The 23199-nt window shown below is 53.0% G+C and overlaps 1 pseudogene; it reads left to right on the top strand.

Moving 5' to 3' along the window:
- Positions 1 to 6500: 6500 nt before the first annotated feature.
- LOC119089520 (splicing factor 3A subunit 3-like) lies at positions 6501 to 13643 on the top strand (annotated as a pseudogene).
- The last annotated feature ends 9556 nt before the right edge of the window (positions 13644 to 23199 follow it).

Genomic DNA, 23199 nt, shown 5'->3' with positions numbered 1-23199 from the left:
GCGGGTCGCGCCGGGCGCTCGTCGTCTGCCGAGAGGCTCCACCGTCCCATGAGCGCGCTGTCTGCCTCCAGGCCTCTGAGGGGCGCGCCGTGGGGCGGTGCCTTGCAAAGCCTGCTCCGGCAGGCGGGAGGCGAGGGCGCAGAAGCGCCGGAAGCGACGCCTCCGTGCTGGACGAGGCGCTGCCTAAGGCGCATGCGCGGCAGCGGAAAGCTACGAGCGGTGGATGTGGCCGTGTGAATAATGGGCCGCCCATCGTGGACGGAACGTGGGGAGCGTCGTCCAAATAGGGAGCCGTAACCCTGGAGGTCAGGCGAGGGAGCGAGTCGCCGTTCAGCTTTGACACTCGTGGTCGGCCCAGCAGCTGCGTCGGTGTCAAGCTGGCAAATCATCGTGATATGCTTTGAACGGGGCTTAAACGTACATTTATGGCAAGACCGAAATGTGATAAGTGAATTAAAACTTAACGAGGACCCAGGCAGACGAGCCAATTATAATGTCAAGGTGCGGGAAATAAAGGGGGGGGGGGGTCCCACCCGTGTGCGTGCCAAGAATGAACGAGATGATGTGGGCGCCAGCGTTTTCGCTGATTTCGTCATCAATAAACACAGTTGAACAAAACAACGGCTACAATTACCCCACTAATGGATTTCTACACCTGTGCAAAGCGGTCTGTTCAGAGCCAGGGCGATTGTTGGTTCCGACGCCGTCATGTGTGTGTGCGTGTGTGTGTGCGTGCGTGCGTGCGTGCGTGCGTGCGTGCGTGCGTGCGTGCGTACGTGCGTGTGTGTGCATGCGTGCGTGCGTGCGTGTGTCGTGCTTGCGTGTGTGTGTGGGGGGGGGGGGTGGGTGGGGTGTGGGTTGGGGGGGGTATGGGTGGGGTGTGGGTGTGGGTGTGGGTGGGTGTGTGGGGTGGGTGTGTGTGTGGGTGGGGGTGGGTGGGTGTGGGTGTGGGTGTGGGTGTGGGGGGGTGTGTGGGTGTGGGTGTGGGTGTGGTGGGGTGTGGGTGTGTGTGGGGGTGGGTGTGGGTGTGTATTGTGTGTGTATGTGTGTGTGTGTGTGTGTGGGGGGGGGGGGGTTGGTGTGGGTGTGGGCGTGGGTGTGGGTGTGGGTGTGGGTCTGGGTGTGGGTGTGAGTGTGGGTGTGAGTGTGGGTGTGTGGGTGGGTGTGGGTGTGTGGGTTGTGTGTGTGTGGTGTGTGTGTGTGTGTGTGTGCGTGTGTATACATGTGAATACCCCAATTATAATCGGCACGTAAACATGCAGAAGACTCGGAGATGGTAGGACAATTAGATCTATCTTAACTGCATAATTATTGACACCTTTCAATAAAGAAAGTGATGCATTTTTTTATTCCATGCTTCCTCCACTTTGCAACTTTCAAAGGACAAATCTAGCGCAGAGTTTGATCAAGCTGCGATTGAACAATGGTCACCTTACTGTGAATATTTTACATTTATGCAACTCGTCGGACAACTACGAGCTATTCGTGCACCATATATCCAACTGTCAAGCCTCCGCGAACTCTACAGGGATTCAACTAACCAGTCGCAGATCAGGTGGTGCTGCGTCAGAGGTTGTTAGCATCAGGAGCGTACATGTAGCCCCCGGAGCATATGCCCCCCCTTCCCGTTAACCAAAAACATGGCGTTTAATACTACGTACTAAATGTTGACTGCCAAAAATTCCTCGCGGATGTGGAAAAATTTGGTCCAGAACATGCGAGGGCATTTAACCCACGTCAACAGTTTCGTGCGCCTGCAGCGTCGTCTGCTCGATTTTCAATGAATTTCTTTAAATTGCGCTACTATTTCACGGTGGAGCCCTGATGCTGATGAGTAGACAGGAAAAGCTAGCATATTATCTGATATGTCCGCTGCAAAATGGGATTCGCAGATTCGTGCTGGATGTTTCTTTTTAAAGTTTGTTGCCGGAAAACAGAGCCACGAAGGTGAATGTGTTGACGTCAGTTGTGCACAAATCATTTCCGAACGCGATTCAGCAGAATAGCCTATGGAGTAAAAACTGAATCCGATTCCAGCCTGAGCGGAGTCGATGTTAGAGTCAGACTCGTTTTCGCTGGAGCCTGCGTTAGGACACTCTGCCTGTCCTGTCGTGCCGTCCCTGGATCAATGCAACAATATCGCAGCGGTATTAAGAGAGCATTTCGGTAAAAATAATACCACATAAAAATTCACGAGAAATACTGGAACGTTTTACGCGGTGGCTCGAAACAGGCTGTAGTGCTGTACAGGACCATAGTACGCCCGTTTTTGGAGGATGACGTCATTACCTAGGGGCCCGTTCGGCAAACTGGACCAGGAGCAGCTGAAGCGGGTTCGGGGACGAGCGGCGCGTTTTGTCCACTAAGTGGGGCGGCCGTATCGTGAGAGGCTCTGATTTCCCCAGCCGCCCTTGCTGTACCGCCGTCACCGCCGGTTTTCATGGTTTTCGGTGTTTCAAATATTTAATGGAGGCATGTCGCTATCAGTGGAGCATCTGACAAGACACAAATCGGAGGTGACAGGAGCGGGGGGCGCAGCCAGAGTCTTGGCAAGGGGGGGGGCAGAGGGCTGACAAAGGCCCCCTGATAGTAAAGGACCCCCAAGAGAAATTGCCGGACATGGCCCATTTGTTATTGAGGACATGCTTTTTATACTATATATATATATATATATATACATATGTGTGTGTGGTGTACGTGTATATTACACATGTTTACCTTCTATAACTGGAATAAAGGCCAGATTTTACCACCGAGATCAATGCTGCCTTAGGTTTATAGTAACAAACTAACAGTCACGCAGCAAATGAATTCATAACATAGATCGCCGGCGCTGTTCATTTTACAATGGTTCACTGAATTTTATTTTTAAAACCGATAGAGCTCAAAAACTTTGTTGGAATTATTATCTCGGTTGTACAGACATAGCAAGGATCCACGAATGTAGATTGAATATCGAAATGAGTCATCAAGTTGTATAACATGGCCACGCCATGTTTGTCTGGATATATTTAACATTCAGTCAGAAGTGATTAGTGGTGCAAATCAACGTAACGTAGTATTGAGCATGCGCGCTTGTGTATCTTACACAAAGAACTCGACGCCGGGCGTTGCAGTATCCTGAGGCCGCGCAGCGTGGACACTGCGTGTTACATTTACGCCCATAATAGGGCTGTGATCTCAAAAATCAGTAAGATGATCTCTTGAACCGACAGGGACCCCTGAGACAGAGCGTTCCTCTAATTTGGCCAGCGATTCATGAACAACGAAACAGTTGGGTCTGTGTTGGTCTGAGCTTTGAGGGCCCATTTCCCAAGCAGGGACAGGGCCAGGCCCGCGATTTACATCGGTCGGGCTCCTGTATCGCTCAGGGATCCACAGTGCCTCACAGGACATTCTGTGTCAAAATGGACCTCGAATAGGTCGGAGGAAGATTTGTTCAACAGGGAGGGACGGGAGCCCGAATGGCAGAGGGTCTCTTTTGCGTTGGTTGGGGTCCTCTGACAATTAAAGGAAACAGGAACTTACCATGAGTGCTCATACTGAGGTAAATTAGAGCCCCTGGGTCAGTCAGGGCCCCCAGTACCGAACTGTGCGCCGCCCAATCCTTTTCCGGCATTGGCCCGTTAAGTACAACTGGAGTCTATGCGCCAATTATTTGACCACCTGCGGTGAGCAGGGATGTTGTTGCGTTAATGACGGTTCATGCCTCGATCCGGGGCCAACTGCGCGGTCAGAAAGCCTCCCGCGTCAGGGGACGGACCAATGTGATATGATGTATCCCTCCAATGGTCTCCGGATCGGCCAGGGGATGCCGCCCTGTGTTGCCAGAATTACGGCCGGAAAACACACCACGGTGGGGCAGAATGACCCTTCAGCCCTTGACCGGGAACAAGAATATGCCCCGAAGTGTTGCATTCAAGGGGGGCCCTTTACCAGAAATAAGGGTCCCATTAGTGCCGAATGGAGTGGGTCGAAATGGGTTGAAAACGCACAAGGTAATCCCATGTTTCCCTGAGAACGTTGTTTATCATTTTGCAGAATCGACTAGTGAAACAAATGACACCAAAAGGCTCACGCCTTCGTACCGGGTGCCGATAGTGTGGTGGTTAACGTGCTTGCGTTAACCATTGCGAGTCTGGGAAACCACAGGTATGGAGTCGATTCCCCGCGGTGCTCGCCCTTCCCGCCAGGGTGAGACGCTGGTGACGCTATATAGCCCCAACAGCTGGGTGCGTCATTAACCCCCAATGATGGATACGCCTGTAATCTCGGGGAGCAAGGATAGAGATGGCTTGGAGTGCAGTTTTCGTGAAACCGAACGGCGTGGACGACTACGAGTAACGCCAGGGGCGGGCATCGAGCGCGCAACAACGACCATAGTAAGATACCGTTTTTCAATGTCTTTTAAAACTAATTCGTACAGTTCAAAGATTACGCCGGGCGAATCTCTTTACAGCTTTGAGGTTGCCCTCTGGACAAATAAACAGTCACAGTAACACGACAAATCAAAATCTTAGCTTTACTCTTCCAGTTCCACAACCAGATTCCAAAAACACTTTGCGCTGTCATAAAGACCAATACGTTATTGTCACCAATCTAAAAAAACACACAGGTGAAATGTACATACGGAATATTTCTAAATGTGTGATTTAATGTGATCTACAGCCAGCCCTTTGGACCTTTCAGCCATCCCATCGGGCCCTTGATCTTTGGTCTCAAGAGGCCCTTCGGCCCCTCTTCGGGCTCCCTCAAACACCGCTCCGACTCGATGCCACGTGTCGCCACAAGACCACTGTTCGGCACTGTGGTCCTCAACCGATACAGGGGCCAGGGACCTCATTGCGTTAGGGACTGCGAACATTGCAAATCGTGGACCCCGGTCTCGTTTCTGCTGGGGAAATGGGCCTCACGGACTTAGACGGGCATGGGACCGACTGTTCGGTGTTCGTGGTGTCTGGCTGACTTAGACACGGTGTAAGAAAACATCAAGCTGGCAGTTCTCGTCACGACCCTACGGGCCGCGATTTTTTACGTGGCCTGCAGTCAACCCTTCGGGCTCTTATGCTCTCCAAACGGGCCTTTGATAGTCGGTTCCGGTGGGACGCCCGGGCCTCACCAAACACTTCCTTTGTTCGGCTTGGGGCCCTCACGAGCACAAGGCCCTCTGTTAGGCGCAGTTGGCCCCTGACATATACAGGGCCTTCGGCCAGTATAGATCACTGGCCCCGACTTTAGAGCTGATTGGGAAGTGGGTCCTCAGGCCCATACCGACACGAAGCCGACTATGTGGTACGGCGGCACCTGACTAATATATGGGCCCATATCGACTCAGGGGTCCCCGATCGACGCAAAGGGCCCTCTGATCGTCATCTGCAGGTCCGTCTTTGCAGGTCGGAGCCCCTGAATAAGACTTCGACCAGTTTATTATGTTCTTAGACCCTCCAATCGGGCCCTTGGTCGTCGGACCCGCTGGACCCTCAAGGCTCTTCGGGCCTCCCCAAACACTGCCTTTGGTCGGCTCGGGACCCCTTGACAGTACAGAGCCCCTGTTGGGCGCTGTGGGCCCCTAGTGATGTAAATCGCTGGCTCCGGCTTTGTCCCTGCTTGGGAAATGCGCCCTCAGGCCCTTGCCACGGAGCCGACTGTGCGCTGCTGGTGGTGTCTGATCGAAATATTGACCCTAACGACTAAGTAAACCCCTGATCAGCGCGCAGGGCCATCTGGCTGGCGTTTGAGTGCCCGGTCCTGCGGGCCGGGACCCATGAATGAGACCTTTGGATAGCTTTTCGGGCTTTTACTCGTGAGGGTCCACCGGAACCTAAGGTGGGCACATGCCCCCTGCCCCCCGCTTGCGCTACTGGACAGGACACTAGAAGAAGCTAAGAAAACCTCTAACTGGGGCTTCCGTTGAAAATCTTTCAGCACGCGGCTCGTAAATGTTTGGAACGCTCTCCCACTTGTAGTAATATCGCCAACCCCAATTGAACAGTTTAAATCTGTGCTCAATTTACACTGGGCTGACGTGCATGACAACCCACGTCGATATTATTCCTAATTTGAGACAGTTCGGTTGCTTGAACGGGAAGTTTAAGAGACCGGAATCGACACATCAAGCGACCTTTTAAATTCCTGGTCACCATAAGGTGAGGTAAGGTAACTCGTCCGTCAAGGAGCTTAGTTTCGCAAAAGAGATCGGAAGGGTGGTGCTGAACGGTGAGGAAAATGACAGCCTGCCCTCCCAAACATGTCAACAAACAGGTTTCCCCAAGGATTTTACCCACTTTCTTGCAAAATTTGTAGGGCTGAAGCCCTCCCACTTCTGCTGAATGGGAAACTGCACCGAAGCGTATATCCGCTAGGTGATGGTGGGTCTTTATTTATGGTGTGGTATGTATGCAGTGAGTACAATTGTATTTTAGGGCCGTATTTATAGCAGCATGCGTCATAATTGTAGCGTATGGCTTGCGGAATTAGACGAATAGGACGAGCGGCACAGGGAAACGGGTTTCGACGCACGCGGGGAGCTATCGAAACGTTGCAGTTGTTTTACGAGGGGTTGTTTTGGTTGAGCTGGTTGTAACACAAGCGCACCGAATTAATGTGGGAGCTATTGTCGTAGGTATGTATATGTGTGACGCAAAACCGATTTGTTGCCTCGAGTAGACCTGTGTCCGGTTAAAGCTTTTGCGATTCGGCTCGCCATGGATTCGTAAATCATGCTGAATGATGCAGATCATGACTTTGTTGCCATTTGTTCGCTTGTCAGGTCACATTCCAGTTCGGTCAGTTTTGGCTCATATCATAATAGTGTATGAATCAATGCAGCATGGATTTGTCTCAAATTAAACTTTGCATGCTGATTTTATGCATTTATTTGGTAAATCAGTCTTTCATGACCATTGCAAAGTCATTGTCTGCTATAATAATGATATTGGTAATTAAATCATTTTTCAAAGTCAGTGTTAAGCCAAGTCATTCAGCATTTGTGTTGACTGCCCTACTGAAATTGGGTCTTGTTAGGAGAGCCAATGATGTTGTCCATGATTCATATAGTTTTTGGGTCAGGGTGTACTTTCCTACCTAACGTTAGAAAAAATCATTGTACACCATTTGTCGTGTTTAAGGCAGGACATATGGTGTAGGTGTACTTTCCTACCTAATGTTAGAAAAAATCATTGCACACCATTTGTAGTGTTTAAGGTGGCACATATCGTAAATAATCTCAAAACCGGTAGAATCATGCTCCTACCTCTGAATTTCAATAACTTCGATGGCGGGTTCCCGAGTGCCGCGCGCACTGCACCGCCTGGACTCCCTAGCGCTGTTTCTGCGTTGCTGTTGCGTAAATACAATATTTCTGCTTACCAAGAACTCTACAAAATGTACGGGACCAAGGTAAACCATTCGTCGTGTTTAAGGCGGAACATGTGGTAAATAATTTCAAAACAGATAGAATCATGCTCCTACCTTCGAATGTTAATAAATACGATAGCGAGCTCCCAAGCGCCGCACGCACCGCACCGCGCCGCCTCGACTCCAAGCGCCGTTTCTGCATTGTTGCGAAAGCGCAATATTTCTGCTTATCAAGAACCATAAAACATGTACCGGACCAAGGTAACAATAATAAAGCAACCCAAATCGTTTCTTATCGAGTTTAGGTACATTTATGAAACACAGGCCAAAATTTCCAGAGCATATCCTAAACTAGCCTTACCTAACCTAACCTAACCTAACCTAACCTAACCTAACCTAACCAAACCTAAAATAGCTTAACCTAACCTAACCTAACTGAGAATAGACCAGAGCCTAAGCTAAGCTAAGCTAAGCTAAGCTAACCTGACCTAACCGATCCTAACCTACCCTAACCTAACCTAACCTAACCCAACCTGAGAATGGACCAGAACCTAAGCTTAGCTAAGCTAACCTACCCTACCCTAACCTAACCTAACCTAACTAACCTAACCTAACCTAACCTAGCTAACCTAACCTAACCTAACCTAACCTAACCTAACCTAACCTAACCTAACCTCCCCACCCTATATCCCCTTCAACCCAGCATCCCATTGGCATCCATGTTCCATGCCATATATAGGTGCCATATAGTGAGCTTTTATTTAGCTGCCATGTTCTCATTTTGCTTTACATTCCCCACCCAATCCCCCTGCAACCCATGGTCCCGTTGGCGTCAAGGATCAAATTTCATGGATTCTTGTTACCTTGGCCCGGTACATTTTTATGGTTCTTGATGCTGCTTGATGCGCAGTAATGTTGTGACCCGCGCAGTAATGGCGCCGGTTCGGGTGCTGTGTGTGTGCGGCGCTCGGGAGCTCGCCATCGTAATTATAAAAAAATTGAAGGCAAGATCATGAATCTACCTGTTTTGTGATTATTTACGATATGTCCTGCCTTAAACACGAGGAATGGTTTACCTTGGTCCTGTACATTTTATAGAGTTCTTGGTAAGCAGAAATATTGTGTTTACGCAACGGCAACGCAGAAACGGCGCTAGGGAGTCCAGGCGGTGCGGTGCGCGCGGCGCTCGGGAGCTCGCCATCGAAGTTATTGAAATTCGAAGGTAGGGGCATGATTCTACCTGTTTTGAGATGATTTACGATATGTCCTGCCCTAAACACGACGAATGGTGTACAATGATTTTTTCTAACGTTAGGTAGGAAAGTACACCCTGACCGGACATATCGTAAATAATCACAAAATAGGTAAATTCATGCTCATCACAATTGCAAATGTCAGCTCCCTTGAAACTGAGCATTTCTGATCATCAGTGTCATTGCTACAACATAGACAAATTATTGTGCATCAAGAGCAACAAGAAATTTGCATGTCAGAAGATGATATTCCCAATTTTGACCATAATGAACCTACCTCACATTGGCAGGATTGCATTGCTACAAAGCTAGTACCATGCTAACTAGATTCCAAAAGACTGAATCCCCCAAAAGACTGCTCTGCCAAAAGACCAAAGACTGATGGCAATATTCCCTCACACTGGCTTAAGAATATTCAATGATGCCTTTAATACCTGCAGTCAATTCTGGCCTTGCTCCTGGCCTTGCATAAGCATATGGATATAAAGTGTTTTTGAAAGGGAAATGTAAAATTTATAGTGAACTGTAGTGTGCATACAGTAATACCATATCCTGAGTTGCCCGGGTGTGGCTGCCATTATTGTACCCTCAGGGTCAATGACTATCAAATGCCATCACCACTTCTAGCATCACTTGTACCATGGTGTTATCATGCTATCATCAATCTACATCATGTTTTTGCAAAAGTTTTAGAGCATGAATGACACAGCCTCCAAATATTTGTTTGCTTTCTGTCCATCATGCAACTTGAAACATTTTGCATAAGAAAACATCACATATTATGTCATCAGGCATTTTGTGCTTTGCCTTGCATGATAGCACTGAACAGAATGTTCTCTTTCCCCATTACCCTCTGTGCTCCAGAAATGACAATTTGTGAGGAGATGTTCATGAATTCTACTGCTCAAAGTATGTTTTAATCCATTATCACCACATCTCTGGACACTTGTGTTTTTAAGAGCTTTGGTGTGATGGGGCATGGCGAGACATGGCAGGGTGAGGGACGTAGCAAGGCCATATGGCCCCAGCAGCTGAGTGTGTTGTAAAGCCCCAATGATGATGACTACCACCTGGGGAACATCAACACTCCCTCGGTCATCTACGGTTTTTCAACATATACTTCATGTGAAGATATACAACTTAAAATGTGCTCTGTTTCAAGTCCATGGCATTGTTATATGACACTCACATTTGATTGTTGCATGTTTTGGGTGAGCCAGGTATACAGTTCTTCTCAGTTACACTTCTGATGTTGTGTATGGTGACAACTATTCAGAACCCACTCTCTTATGTTTGCAGGAACCTATTTACACTGTGTGGCAAACGGCGACCATTGAGGCTTGTGCTGTCAGACTCCAGCCATGGAAACGCTCTTGGAGCAGCAGAGAAGTAAGCATGAGGAACGGGAGCGCCTGATCGAGGCCATGAAGAAAGAGATGCTGCACAAGAAGTCCTCCAACCGGGACCGGATCAACTCCGACCACAGGCTGAAGCTGATGCTGGACCGCCACCTCGACTGTAGCCAGATGCTCAAGGACCTGTATGAGGACAAGGACGGCGTGCGAAAGGAGGAGGTGGCCGCGCTCTCCGGGCCCAACGAGTTCGCCGAGTTCTACAACCGCCTGAAGACCATCAAGGACTTCCATAAGCGCCACCCCAACGAGATCAGCGTGCCCATGTCGATGGACTTCGACGAGCTGGACAAGGTTCGCGAGCAGAGCAACGACGAGACGGTGATGGCCGAGTTCACCGACGAGGAGGGCTACGGCAAGTACCTGGACATGCACGAGTGCTACACCAAGTACGTCAACCTCAAGGGCGTCGAGAAGGTCGACTACGTCACCTACCTCAGCGTGTTCGACCAGCTGTTCGAGGTGCCGCGCGACCGGAAGAACTCCGAGTACCGCGCCTATCTGGAGACGCTGCTCGACTACCTGCACGACTACCTTCTCAGGGTGAAGCCGCTGACAGACGTCGAGGAGAGCATCAAGACCGTGTTGGAGGAGTTCAACAAGAAGTGGGAAGCAGGTGAGGCCTGCGGCTGGATGTTGCCGTGCCAGGTGACTTTCAGCCAGGAAAGTGGAAGTTTACAATGATATTGCTCAATTATGTTGTCCACTTGGCTGGATTTATCTTTTTGACATTCACTTCTTGCATGGCGCATTTTAAATCACTTCATGGTATGCTAAGCTTGACGTCAGCACGTCTAAGTGACGTAAATCACAATCCTCTGTAGGCTTTGCGCCTCTGGATTGTACGTGATTCTCGTTTGGACCTTCTATCCACTGGACATGTTTAGTAGCATTCCATCGCTTTTCTCGCCGCGAGCACGCAGGAAAACTTTCCTATTTCTTTGTCAGGCGACGCGTAGCGCTCCCCAGTCCCCGTGCTCCCCTCCTCTTGCCCTCCGTAATACCCCGCGAGGTGTTAAGACCTTCCGTCCGCTTTGTCTTAGAGTTCTGACACTTGGCCCATCCTGCAAGACTATGACCAGGGCCCTGACACTCCCAACCGTCTGTGAAGTCAAGTGGCCGCAGCTGGGGGCATTCCCACCAACCGCGATGACACGAACATCCCCGAGTGTCTGATGTGTTCCTCTCCATCTCAGAGCGTGCCCTGCCTTGCGAAGTCCTGTGTGACCCTGTCACTGACCTGCTCCCCCATCCCGTACCCCTGTGCCTATCCTTACATGTAAGGCCGCGTGTGTGATCTCGCGCTCTGCCTCGGACTAGCCTCCTCTCCGTCTTCCCAGGAACGTTCCCTGGCTGGCCGAAGGAGACGGGCGGCGCGCTGAGCACGGCGGCGCGCACCTGGACCTGTCGGCCTTCTCCTCGTGGGAGGAGCTCGCCTCGCTCGGCCTCGACCGGCTCAAATCGGCGCTGATGGCGCTCGGCCTCAAGTGCGGCGGCACGCTCGAGGAGCGCGCCCAGCGGCTCTTCTCCACGAAAGGTACGGCACAGTGGGCCGCGCGCGGGACAGCTGCCGGCCGGCTTTGTCTCCTGTCGAAGGATCCGGCTCCGTGGCGTGTTTAGTGTCTACAAAAGGTACCTGGCGGAAGGGCTATTGTCAATAGAAGGTGCCAACGCCACGTGGAATTTGTTCATCGAAGGTGCGAACCCTGCATCTGGCACCAGAAGTAATGTGATTGGTTTAGCGCGTGAAATTTCAAGGCGGGTCGACGGGTGGGTGTCAATCCATAATATTTTCTCTTCCCAACAGAGGGCCTTCCTCCTGAGCATCATTGCTAGTTCGGGGGTTGGTGCGCCACTGATTCTGTGAGACGGCTCGACCGTTCTCGACTCGCCTGAACTCGCACGACCCACTCGCGGTTGTAGCGACTTTCCGTCGAATGAGGTTGCGGTAACTGCGTACGGCTTACTTCTGTGCACGGGGGAGTATGGTTTGGGACCGATCCGGTTAATTTAGTGGGTGGTTCTCAGGGAGCGACTGCAGGACGTGGACCAGTCGCTGTTCGCCAAGAAGCAGAACCTCCGCGCCGGCAAGAACAAGGAGGCGGAGAAGTCTCGCGACCTGGCATTCCTCGAGGCCCAGGTCAGTGAAGGCTAGCATAGTCGTGTGGAATGTTGGATGTGAACTTCGAGCACTAAAAGTGTTTATGTTGTGGGAGACTTGCGGCAGCATGCGTACGTTACTGTATTTTCAGCAATATCGTAGGATTCTGAAGGTTTTTGAGTTCGCTCATTGTTTTAACAGGATATTGGACTGAGACCACCGTTATGTTACGTAGTGGGGCAGTTGAGTGAGGCACCAAAATGCCTTCCCCGCCAGCTCCCCATACGTCATGCTCCCAGTGGGGCGTGCCCGTTCCGCTGTTGCATCCTATTCGTGTGTCCTTTCTCCGTTGGCACGTCCCTAGTGTGTCCTGTCTCGTCTCCCGCCCCTGTTCCCCCCTCCCCTCCCCCCATGCTTCGCGAAATTAGATTGGTGTGCGGGGAAAATTTGTAGAATGGTGCGGAGTAGGAAGGCAAGATGTGCATATTCTTTGCCCGGCATCCTCGACGTTACCCAAACATACGAAAATTGTGCGCTCTTGGCATATTCAGAGGTGTGGTTGCCTTCTAACCATGCAGTATCCCGGCTCAGATCTTGAGACGAATATGTGGCAACTTGCCATGAACTGCGGTAAAAACTAAGACTGCAGCAAGAAAACAAAGGGGTATTATTGTCACCGGTGTCGTTCATTGTGTGTCAGCGCCTGGCGGGTGCCGTACTGTCGCACCGACTGCGGCGCCGCTGACGGCGTGCGGCCGTGCCGCAGGTGTACTGGTTCGTGGAGTCGCTCTCGGAGCAGCGCGCCGCCACCAAGGAGAACGTGGAGCGGCGTCAGGCGCGCACGGACGGCGAGCGCGACGAGTCGGACGCCGAGGCGAGCGAGCCCGACAGCGACGACGAGGAAGACGACGTGCCCTACAACCCCAAAACCTGCCGCTCGGCTGGGACGGCAAGCCCATCCCCTACTGGCTGTACAAGCTGCACGGGCTGAACATCAGCTACACCTGCGAGATATGCGGCAACTTCGTCTACAAGGGGCCCAAGGCGTTCCAGCGTCACTTCGCCGAGTGGCGGCACGCCAACGGCATGCGCTGCCTGGGCATTCCGAACACGGCTCACTTCGCCAACGTGACGCAGATCGAGGACGCTCTGGCGCTCTGGGAGCGGCTCAAGGTGCAGAAGACCTCCGGCAGGTGGCAGGCCGACGCCGAGGAGGAGTACGAGGATTCGCAGGGCAACGTGGTCAACCGCAAGACGTTCGAGGACCTGAAGCGGCAGGGGCTGCTGTAGGCCGTCGTCGGGGTCTACGCTGTGTCGGTTGGCTGCCTGCCCCCGGTGCAGCCGCCTCATTTCGTCCGTGTCCGTCATACAAAGTCTCATAGGGGTTCGACGGTGGTGAGCTGTGTTATGTGTGTGGCCCGGCGGACTCCTCCGGTGTGAAGCGGCTCCGTTACTGCCGGTAAGCGATCCTGAGGGAGGGCGCCGTGCTGACTGCGACGCCGCCGTTTCCGCTCGTTCTGTCACGAGTGGGGAGCTCGGGGGAGGGGGGGGGGGTAGAATCACGGAGCTCATCCGTGCCGGTTCCTGATTGGTTTCGGCTGCTGTGGCGTGGTACGATGTTTTTCGTCACCATGGAGACGCTGTGTCGGCCTTGCGGTGGGGAACTGCTTCGGTGTCTTTGACCATCCGCGTCCGGCTCATAATCAAGCAAATACAGTGCCATGGCGAACCTGTGCCAGCGTTTATTGGTGCTGAGTGCTGCAAACGAAATAAGTGCAGCACGGCGCCGAACGATTACGCCTGGCCTCAGGATGTGCGTTGCGTGGTCTGGCCAGAGTCGCATCCAGCCCACCCCGGCCCGCTGATGAAAGTAGTGGACATCAAGCGAAGTTTTGAGCGGGCTGGCCGTGGTCTCGTGACTGCAGCGCCGCTCCCGGCGCGTCACGCGAGGCGTACGTCGATTTTCGTCATCTGGGCCTGCCACAGGCCAGCGACTGGGCACGGACTAAGAAAATGGCGTCCGCTACGCCGGCGGCTGCTAGGTGCGTGCGTTCCCAACGTCTTCTGCGACAGTTCAGATAGGTTTAAGTCGTGCGAGAAGCCGGGATAAGCTCTTACTTCACACTCGAATAGGTGACCCCAAGTGAAATTCGTGCTCATAACTAGTTATGGGGCAGGGTGAACACATGAGGCGCGTGGGCAATAAAGCCGCATGACTTGAGATTTTGCTATTGGGCCTGCCGCATTAGCGAGTATATGCGAGTATATGCCACAAGCGAGTTATGCGGCAGGGCCTGCCGCATAACTGGCTCACTATCCACTTCGCTATTGTTTCGAAAAAGGCATGCTGCCGAAATATCGACGCATCTGTATCTCCATTCTGCTGTTTTTTTTCCGAGGAATGAGGCTATTACTAATGTCTTTTACTAGAAATGTAGCACAATTCGGGATAAATTGGAAGTTCCCAAGCGTTTGCTAACACATGCGCGCGCACGTACCCGCCAGCACTGAGTGCAATCAAGCCACGGAAAGGCGGGAACGGAGCTCGACGCGTCTGAGTGAGCTGGTGTCCTGCTACCGCACCTAGCGAACCCAGTACAGCACAGTGCCCGAGTCTATTACCCGGTTTACATGGGCAGCCGAGGATAATTCGAATTAAGATCGGAACGGATCATGCGACGTTAACCCTCTCGGCGAGGGGCGTTTACATGGGCGAAACCGGCTTTACGTCGGATTAACGGTCGATAGTTCGATCCCGCTTAGTTCGAACCAAGGAACGGGTTATGGGCGAAAACTGCGCTTTTGAGGGCGAACTGAACAAAACAAGAAGAAAAAAGCCGGTACTCTGCGTGTGGATGGCGAATGTCACGAGCCATGGTGGGCGCCAGACAGCTTTGAGGGCGAGGAGGAAGGTGGACTTCGTTGGAAAAATGATCTGTGCGGGACTCATAGGCTTTGTAGCTACAGCACAAGCCATAGCACTTGAAACACAGGAGTTGCGCAGTCAGCACTGCCAAATCTGTCACATAAGCAGTGTTATATGCAAATTTTTACTAGCAGGAAACTGGCTAGCACGAAATCGGTATTTTCTTGTATTGGCCAATGACACTCACAAACTTACCACACTCATCAGTATGCCACCCAGCATCATGTCATCTACTTTGCGCAGCCCAAGAAACACATTACCTAATCCCGCACCAATGCATTTATGAGCAGCCTGGCAACAGTGAGCTAAGCTACAGAAATGACTCATGAATGCTACATAGTTAGTGGCAAAAATTGTGTAACTATGTTGTCTTTCCCCATCCAATGCATCATCAGTACCTGAGGGCAGCATTGCCATTTAGACTTGGCATGGACTGGCAAGTCAGAATGCAGCTATTTGCTTTCTTGACATACTAGGGTTGAAATACTGCTTTGATATCCTTGCAGTCAACAGCATTGGCTGATATGGACTGATGGCTAGGTGGCACAAACAGCTGTGTTCGCACAGTCCAAAGATCATAACGTGAACCAGCCCCAGAGCTGTCAAGACAAAAGCAATCTGGGCTCAAAATTAATAACAAATGATTAATTATAGCAACAGCTCAATTATCCACCTCATGGTTTGCAAAGATATGTGTCACAAAAAAGCACCAAGGCAACATATTTACTCACCAGTACAAAAACAGGTAATGATGTGCACTGCAGATGTTCTCTGCACATCATGTGGCATTACGTTAGGTTTACTTAGTTTATGCACTGTTTTCTTCCACATGAAATGCACAAACCTGGATTTGACAGAGTACTGATGACAGCTAATTTCATCCAGTGCTCACATTTGCTTTCTTGACATTTTGGAACCATCACTGGGCAATTTTGGTCCCATCATTAAAATAGTTCACATTCTGCACTGACTGCAATGATCTATTGCCTATATTTGTTGATCCTTTGCATCATGCAGGAATCATTGAGTTACCTATCTCACACACATTAAACCGACAAGCAACAAACAGCCTAATTGCATCAAAAACAAATATTCCAGCCCCTGCTTCCTTGCCAGTTGGTCTACCAGTGTGACGTAACTTCATATTTCCTTGACAAGCCAGTCACCAATATCCAGCACATCCCTCCTGCCAATAGGTGGTCAACCAAATGTTCAAGTCACAGGAGGAATGTCTGCAAAATCAATCCTGGGGCATTTATGTATTCACCTAATGAAAGAAACTATTGGTACTCCCTGCAAGAATTGTTGAACAGTTGAATTACCTACCTCGTGGCCTGCAGACACCCATCACAAAAAAGCACCAAGGTGACATATTTAATCACCAGCACAAAAACAGGTGATGATATGCAACACAGACGTGTTCTCCATGCAGCATGTGCCCATCGTGTTAGGTGTTAGTTTATGCACTGTTTTCCTGCACATGGAACACACAAACTTGGATTTAGCAGAGTAATGATGACAACTATTTTCATCCAGTGTTCACATTTGCTTTCTTGCTGTTTTGACCCCATCATTGGGCAATTTCGGTCCTACCATTAAAAAAGTTCACATTCCGAGCTGACTGCAATGATCTATATTTGTTCATCTGTCATATCATGCAGCAATTTTTAAGCTACCTTTCTCACACAAATTAAACTGACAAGCAACCAGCATCCTAATTTAAGGAACATCTGCAAAAAACACTCCTGGGGACTTAAGGTATTAACTTAATGAACAAAACTTGGAGGCATTCTCTGCAAGAATTTTGAGCAATCCAAAAATTAAAATGAGAACAAGTCAAAGCCATATAAAATAACCATATTACCTCCATCTGGCTTTTGGAAGCATGGAGCCTGCCCCAGATGTAAACTAATCTAACCTTTAGGCGGAAAGATAGCACCAAACACCGTCGACGCCTGCTGTCTGCATAGATCAAGCGCCTAGCAAGGCTAAATTACGTGAGCATTCTGTGCTGCTAGCCACTCAAGGCCCTCAATAATAAGAGTAGTTTTAGCAGCATGATGTCAACTTCACCTCCCGTCTCTTTTCCCTTACCATCTTGGACTTGAACCGTCTCGAGCAATAGCTAAAAACCCGTGGAAAAGCGGTAACACCGCACAAAGCTGAAATGGCTATGGACAGAACTACGTGCGCCAGGCATTTTTCTTTTTTTTTGTTTAGACAGCTGACGGCCGATAATTCGGACGAAATCCCTTCCTGAACGGATGATCCTCTCACGGGAAGGGATTTCCTCCGGCGCACGATTCGAATCAGCGGAACGGCGCGTGAGTGTATACATGGGCCGGATAGTTCGGATCGAGGACGGGTCCCGGCTTAATTCGAATCACAGCTGCCCATGTAAACAGGGTATATGTCGCCGATCCACGGGCTGTGGTGGTAGTTCGTCTCCGCCTCGTCTCGGGTAACGAGTGTGCCCCAATACACGTCATCCGAGCTGGTGGTCAGCAGAAAGCGGTCGTGTGACTCGATGATCCACGGGACGAAGTCCTCGGGGGTCACCGTGGAGGTCTGCCAGGAGCCGAAGCGCGTGACGAGCTTGGACGGGCGCGGTTCGTTGGCCGTCAGGCTGGTGCTGGCATTCCAGATGCCCCCGTACTGGCCGCGACCGGTCTGGGCCTGCGCCTCCAGTCTGAAACACGCAACATGAGCGGAGCGGCGGCAGCAGCGACCGCGCGTCCCGGACAAGCATTGGACGCTGAACACGAGCCGGCGGCTCGGGGCAGAGCCGCCCAGCCAGCGCGTGCTGCACGGAACGACCTTGAGATTGGGACTGACGCGTGTTGTACGAGAACGAAAGGAGCTCGTACGCACTCGTGATCCTAACTCGTAGAACAAAACGTACTCATGCGGAGAGCGGAGGCAGTACATGCATGACAAGGCAGCCTCGCAGATACGCATGACAATGCAACCTCGCAGATGCCGCGCGCCAGCCTCCGTTCTTCCGCGCGAGGCGCGGCTGGGGCGCAGTGCACATCCCCTCACCTGTACAGGAAGTTCAGCTGCCCCGCTGGCGCCTTGATGGCGTCGGCGTAGCCCAGGATGGAGTAGTCGCTGGAGATGCTGGGCGTGTTCACGTTCCGCTCGAGCAGACTGCCTGTCGTTCCAGCCGTCCTGACGCGTGGCCGCGAGCAGCAGCGTCCAGCCGCCGCCCGTCCTGCGTCATGTCGCAGAGCGCCGGCGCCGGCGGCGCAGCCAGCCAGTAGAGGCCGCTGGCGGCGCCCGGGTCCCGGTCCAGCGCCTCCTGGCAGGAGGCGCTGGCCCGCGTCATGTCCATCAGCAGGTCGTCCGGGCCGGCCGTCCACCCGCGGCGCGACGCGCACCAGGTCCTCGGCCAGCGGCTGGCACGAGATGTGGCCCGGCAGGCGCAGCACGTTGGCGCCGCCGCAGTCGCGCCGCTGCGCGCAGAGCACAGCGCACTGGAGCGCCGAGAGGACTGGCCGCCGGGCGGCGGAGGCGGCGAACCCGGCGACCATGACGGAGCAGGCAGAGCGTTGCCGGGCTTGCCGCGGCCCGCGCCACGGCCACCACGCAGGCGAGCAGCGCGGCAGACAGCGGCGACATCGGGACCCGCGCGGCCTCCACTGGTGCTGGGCTGGGGAGGGCCGCGGCGACCCGCGTCCCCTCTGGTGCCGGGCTGCGGAGGCGCCCCGTCAAACGGCGCCGAGCTGAGAGCCGCCGACGCTGCGGGTCTGAGCACAGGATGGCGGGGAGCGCGTCCGGCGCCGCCGTCGGTCGCCCGCGGTCTGAGGCGCGCGTGCTGCGCTGCCACGCACCGCTGCTGATTAATCCCGCTGTTCGCCTGCACCGACTCTTAAGCTGCCGCTCTAACATTGACAATGAGCGTACATGAACGGCGGTGATCGCGACATTGCAGCCCACCCCGTAAACATGTGGGAAATTATTATTAACGACCAGCGCCACCGGTCTCCACCTTAATTTGCGTGCTGACGAATATGAAATGGGCCTTCATCGTCGGGTGAGTTGGCAACATACTGTGACTCATATCCACGCTGCCACGCGTCACGCTGTGTGCCTGTAACCGCACCACACCGCGCTTGGACGCAGGTGGTTTGGCAGTTCAAGTGATGGCACGTCGGTGTCGACGCTACTCCTGTGCGAGATCTGGGGACGCGGGGTCTGTGCAGGGATCGGGGGCCATTCCACGAGCGGTCTCAATCCTCTGGTGGCAACAGGATGGAAAGTGCCGCCCCAAATTTGACACTCGTGCAGTACCGTCGAGCCCAATATGAACGTCTATGACCTTCGCAGTCAGTAAGCCACAGATGTGAGACAGGTTACCGTAAGCACAGTTACCACCTATCTCAGACACCCAAAATATACTGGATTTATCATACTGCACGAGTGAAAAATACTCCCTGTGTTGTGGCCAAGATTTGCATGTTTTTTTCACACACAAAATCAATACAACTTGTCATTTTTAGATACGCAACTCGCGGTTTAAAAAAAAACAATGGCTTGATTCCTCGACTCCCGTAGTTCGCGACTATGACTACGACTGGGGCTGGAGAGGTCCCATGCTCGAACACGAACACGGACCCCCGCTGCGCCTGAGTTGGGACGGCGTGTGGCGCGGCCAGCGCATAGGCGGCCGTAGCACAGTGGTGGCCACAGTTGTAGCGCGCCCACATGGCCACACATTCCGCGCGCTTCATGGCCACACATGCCGCGCGCTTACGTGGCCACACATGCCGCGCGCTTACATGGCCACACATGCCACGCGCTTACGTGGCCACACATAAGGCATATGACGCCGCCTGGTAATCATGGCGAAGCTCCTCGGCTGATTGTTGGCATCTACCCAGGCAGCTCTGCTGTAAGTACAACATACCGCATACATGTACGTGCCGCCGGTAGCATCTGGCGTGACTGCCCCGACAGTCACAAAACGCTCATGAGCTGGAACGAGCCGGATTACTGCATAACATCTTTATTGTCTGTTTATCGTCGCAGAGATAATCCGGACAGCCAATGCTGTGATCACGGCGAATAAAAACTCGGACACAAATTAGCATGGCTTTCGCCGTTGGGAGTTCCATGGTACTACCGCACAGGGAGCGGAACTAGTGAATGCCAACGCAGAACTGTTTTGGTACAAATTTACATTTGCAGCGTCAAGGCCTATTGCCCCATAAGTCACCAAAAAACTGTCCGCGGTAGAAACAACAGCATCCAATCGTTTCCATGCGAACACCGCAACAACAGACTACAGTGTGACGGAAGACAAAAAAACAAAAACTACATGAGACAAAAAAGAAAGGCACTTCCGCTGTGAGCCATCGCATGACACTGGCATGCCGTCATTAACGAGCGCCCAAACCAATTGCCAGCATAGCTGGTGTGCGGCTTAACCTGAGGGGCAGATATTGTTGGCCTGTATTATGCGTCATGATACTACGGTGGAGAGGTCCTTCGACGCACGCCACGCATTCCTGGCACAGGGCATGCCTTACAGCGCCCTATCACAGATCACTTGTAACTCCTAATATTACCGAATGTTCTAGAACCACAATACCTGCATTTCAGCCGAAGCCCGCGCAATTGTCTGCACCAGATAAGGTCTGGCTGAAACTCCATTCACAAAACTGGACCCGGTACGCTGACCAATGTAGAATCCATTAAAACACCTCTCCTTGTCGCAGCGGGACATCCACTTCCCACCCCTGCTCCTCATTCCACCTGAGTTCACAGGCCCGCCCAGCCTCACCCCTTGGAGCTTAGAACACTGTCACTGCGTCGCACCTCACTCAGAGCGCCACTCCCGACAGATTCGCGCCATCACGGCTGGTTCGCGCCATCACGGCCGGTTCGCGCCATCACGGCTGGTTGGCGCCATCGTGGCTGGTTCGCGCGATCACGGCTGGTTCGCACCACCACGGCCGGTTCGCGCCACCACGGCCGGTTCGCGCCATCACGGCTGGTTCGCGCCATCACGGCCGGTTCGCGCCATCACGGCTGGTTCGCGCCATCACGGCTGGTTCGCGCCATCACGGCCGGTTCGCGCCATCACGGCTGGTTGGCGCGATCACGGCTGGTTCGCACCACCACGGCCGGTTCGCGCCACCACGGCCGGTTCGCGCCATCGCTCGCTCCGACACGAGCCGCTCGCCACACCATGGCAGCTTCGCTCCACCACTACGGGTTCGCCCCACACGTTTGCCACGCCACGAGAGCTTTCCCAGTGCCGGGATGCTCGCCCCAACACGGCTGGTTCTTCACACGGCCTTCGGTCGGTCATCGACCCGGCTCAAACTCATCCAGGTCTCCGCCAGCCTCGCCGGCCAGGTCCTCATCATCCAGCTCCTCCGACATCCCGCCCAGGGCGTCCTGGCGACAGACACACGGGTCAGCATCTCGCCCAGGGCGATGTTAGGGCAGGGTCAGGACCAGCCCATCAAGCCACCACAGCGATGGCACCACTGCTCTCGCCGCCGTGATCCAGATTTCCGAATGGCACTCACCGGCCAGCCTATAGGCAGTCTGCTCTTGCGCGAAGGTTGCTGGTGAAAGGGTTTAATTTAGCCGTGACCGAGAAGCCAGAATGCAATTTGACCGGGCGGTCGCTGACATCAGCAGCGTCTCCCCTCACGCTCACCGTCGCCCCCGATAAATAACAAGGCTCGCACCTCCCGTGCTGTGGTTGGATGTCCAGCATTCGCGGGACTACGCAGCCCACAAGGTCTACCAGCACGCCTCGGGCCGGCACAGACGCGGCAGATGTGGGGAAGCCACGTGATGACCATGGGCGTTGCATGTATATGGAGAACGTGATGGACGGACAGGGGCTTCGGCGAGATTTCAAGAATTGCCTGATTCGACTTTCGCGAGAAAGAACGCCACTTAAATAGACATCACTACTAGACCAAAATAACGCTTAAGCACAATAAGCATATAGCCCATATTCTCCAATGATGCACTGAAGCACAACAACTTCTGGGAGAGTAGGCCAAAATACTTTCGCAACTTTAAAACAATACGTAGCCCTTGAGTCATGTCGTAATGCTAACCGAGCTCCGATAATCGCTACTAGCACTGTGCTTTCCAGATAGCCACCATACCGCGGGTAGTCATAGCAGGTGAAAAACCGATATGCACGAACGGTGCTTCATATGCCCCAAAACATATTTTCAACCACAGCATCACTCAGCATCATGGAATCGTCAACACTGGGGAAAGGAAGCAATACAATGTTGACGAAACAGTCCGATGATATGCCACAGAATGGTTGAAATTTTCGGTTGACAAGCAAGGTTTTAGCAAAGCCAGCCAAGGTCATTCACCAGCAGAGAGCAATGGCTTGAGAAAGGCAAAACCCTCAGCATTGGTGTTACAGGCGGTGAAGCCGCAGCAATATTAGCCACTCGCAGCTGCACAAAACCGCCCCACCGCAACCCAACAACAGCTGCACGAGACCACCCCGCCGCGACCCAACAACAGCTGCACAAAACCACCTCGCCGCGACCCAACAACAGCTGCACAAAACTACCCCGCCGCGATACAACGACAGCTGCACAAGACCACCTCGCCGCGACCCATCAGCTGCACAAGACCACCTCGCCGCGACCCATCAGCTGCACAAGACCACCTCGCCGCGACACAACATGTGCTCCGCGCATTGTTCAGCGATAAGCCCGGTGAGATGACGTCACGCGCAGTGACTGACGTCACACCTAACCCAGTGCGACGATTTGAGTTTCCGTCGCCTCCGCTGCCACTCCGCCCGCCGGCCGGCAGTGCTGTCTCACCTGCTGGACGGCGTTGTGGAACGAGCAGGCCGAGTACTCTGGCCACGAGGCGAACTCGAGGAAGAGGCGTAACAGCTCGGCCGGGGTGAGGTCCCGGAACGGCGAGAACACGCCGTGACCGAGCGCGATCAGACGCGGACCGCAGCCGGGCACCCACTCCCTGACAGCGGGGCGCGGCGGGTCATGTGGACGCACGGGCACGCACACACGCACACACACACACACACACGCACACGCACACGCACACGCACGCACGCACGCACGCACGCACGCACAGCACACACACACACACACACCCACACCCACACACACACACCCAACACCACAC

The sequence above is a fragment of the Pollicipes pollicipes genome, unplaced genomic scaffold (genome assembly GCF_011947565.3).
Source record: "Pollicipes pollicipes isolate AB1234 unplaced genomic scaffold, Ppol_2.1 Scaffold_3087;HRSCAF=3621_pilon_pilon_pilon, whole genome shotgun sequence".
In the NCBI taxonomy this organism is placed as follows: Eukaryota; Metazoa; Arthropoda; class Thecostraca; order Pollicipedomorpha; family Pollicipedidae; genus Pollicipes; species Pollicipes pollicipes.
This window is presented reverse-complemented; position numbering and strand designations above follow the sequence as displayed.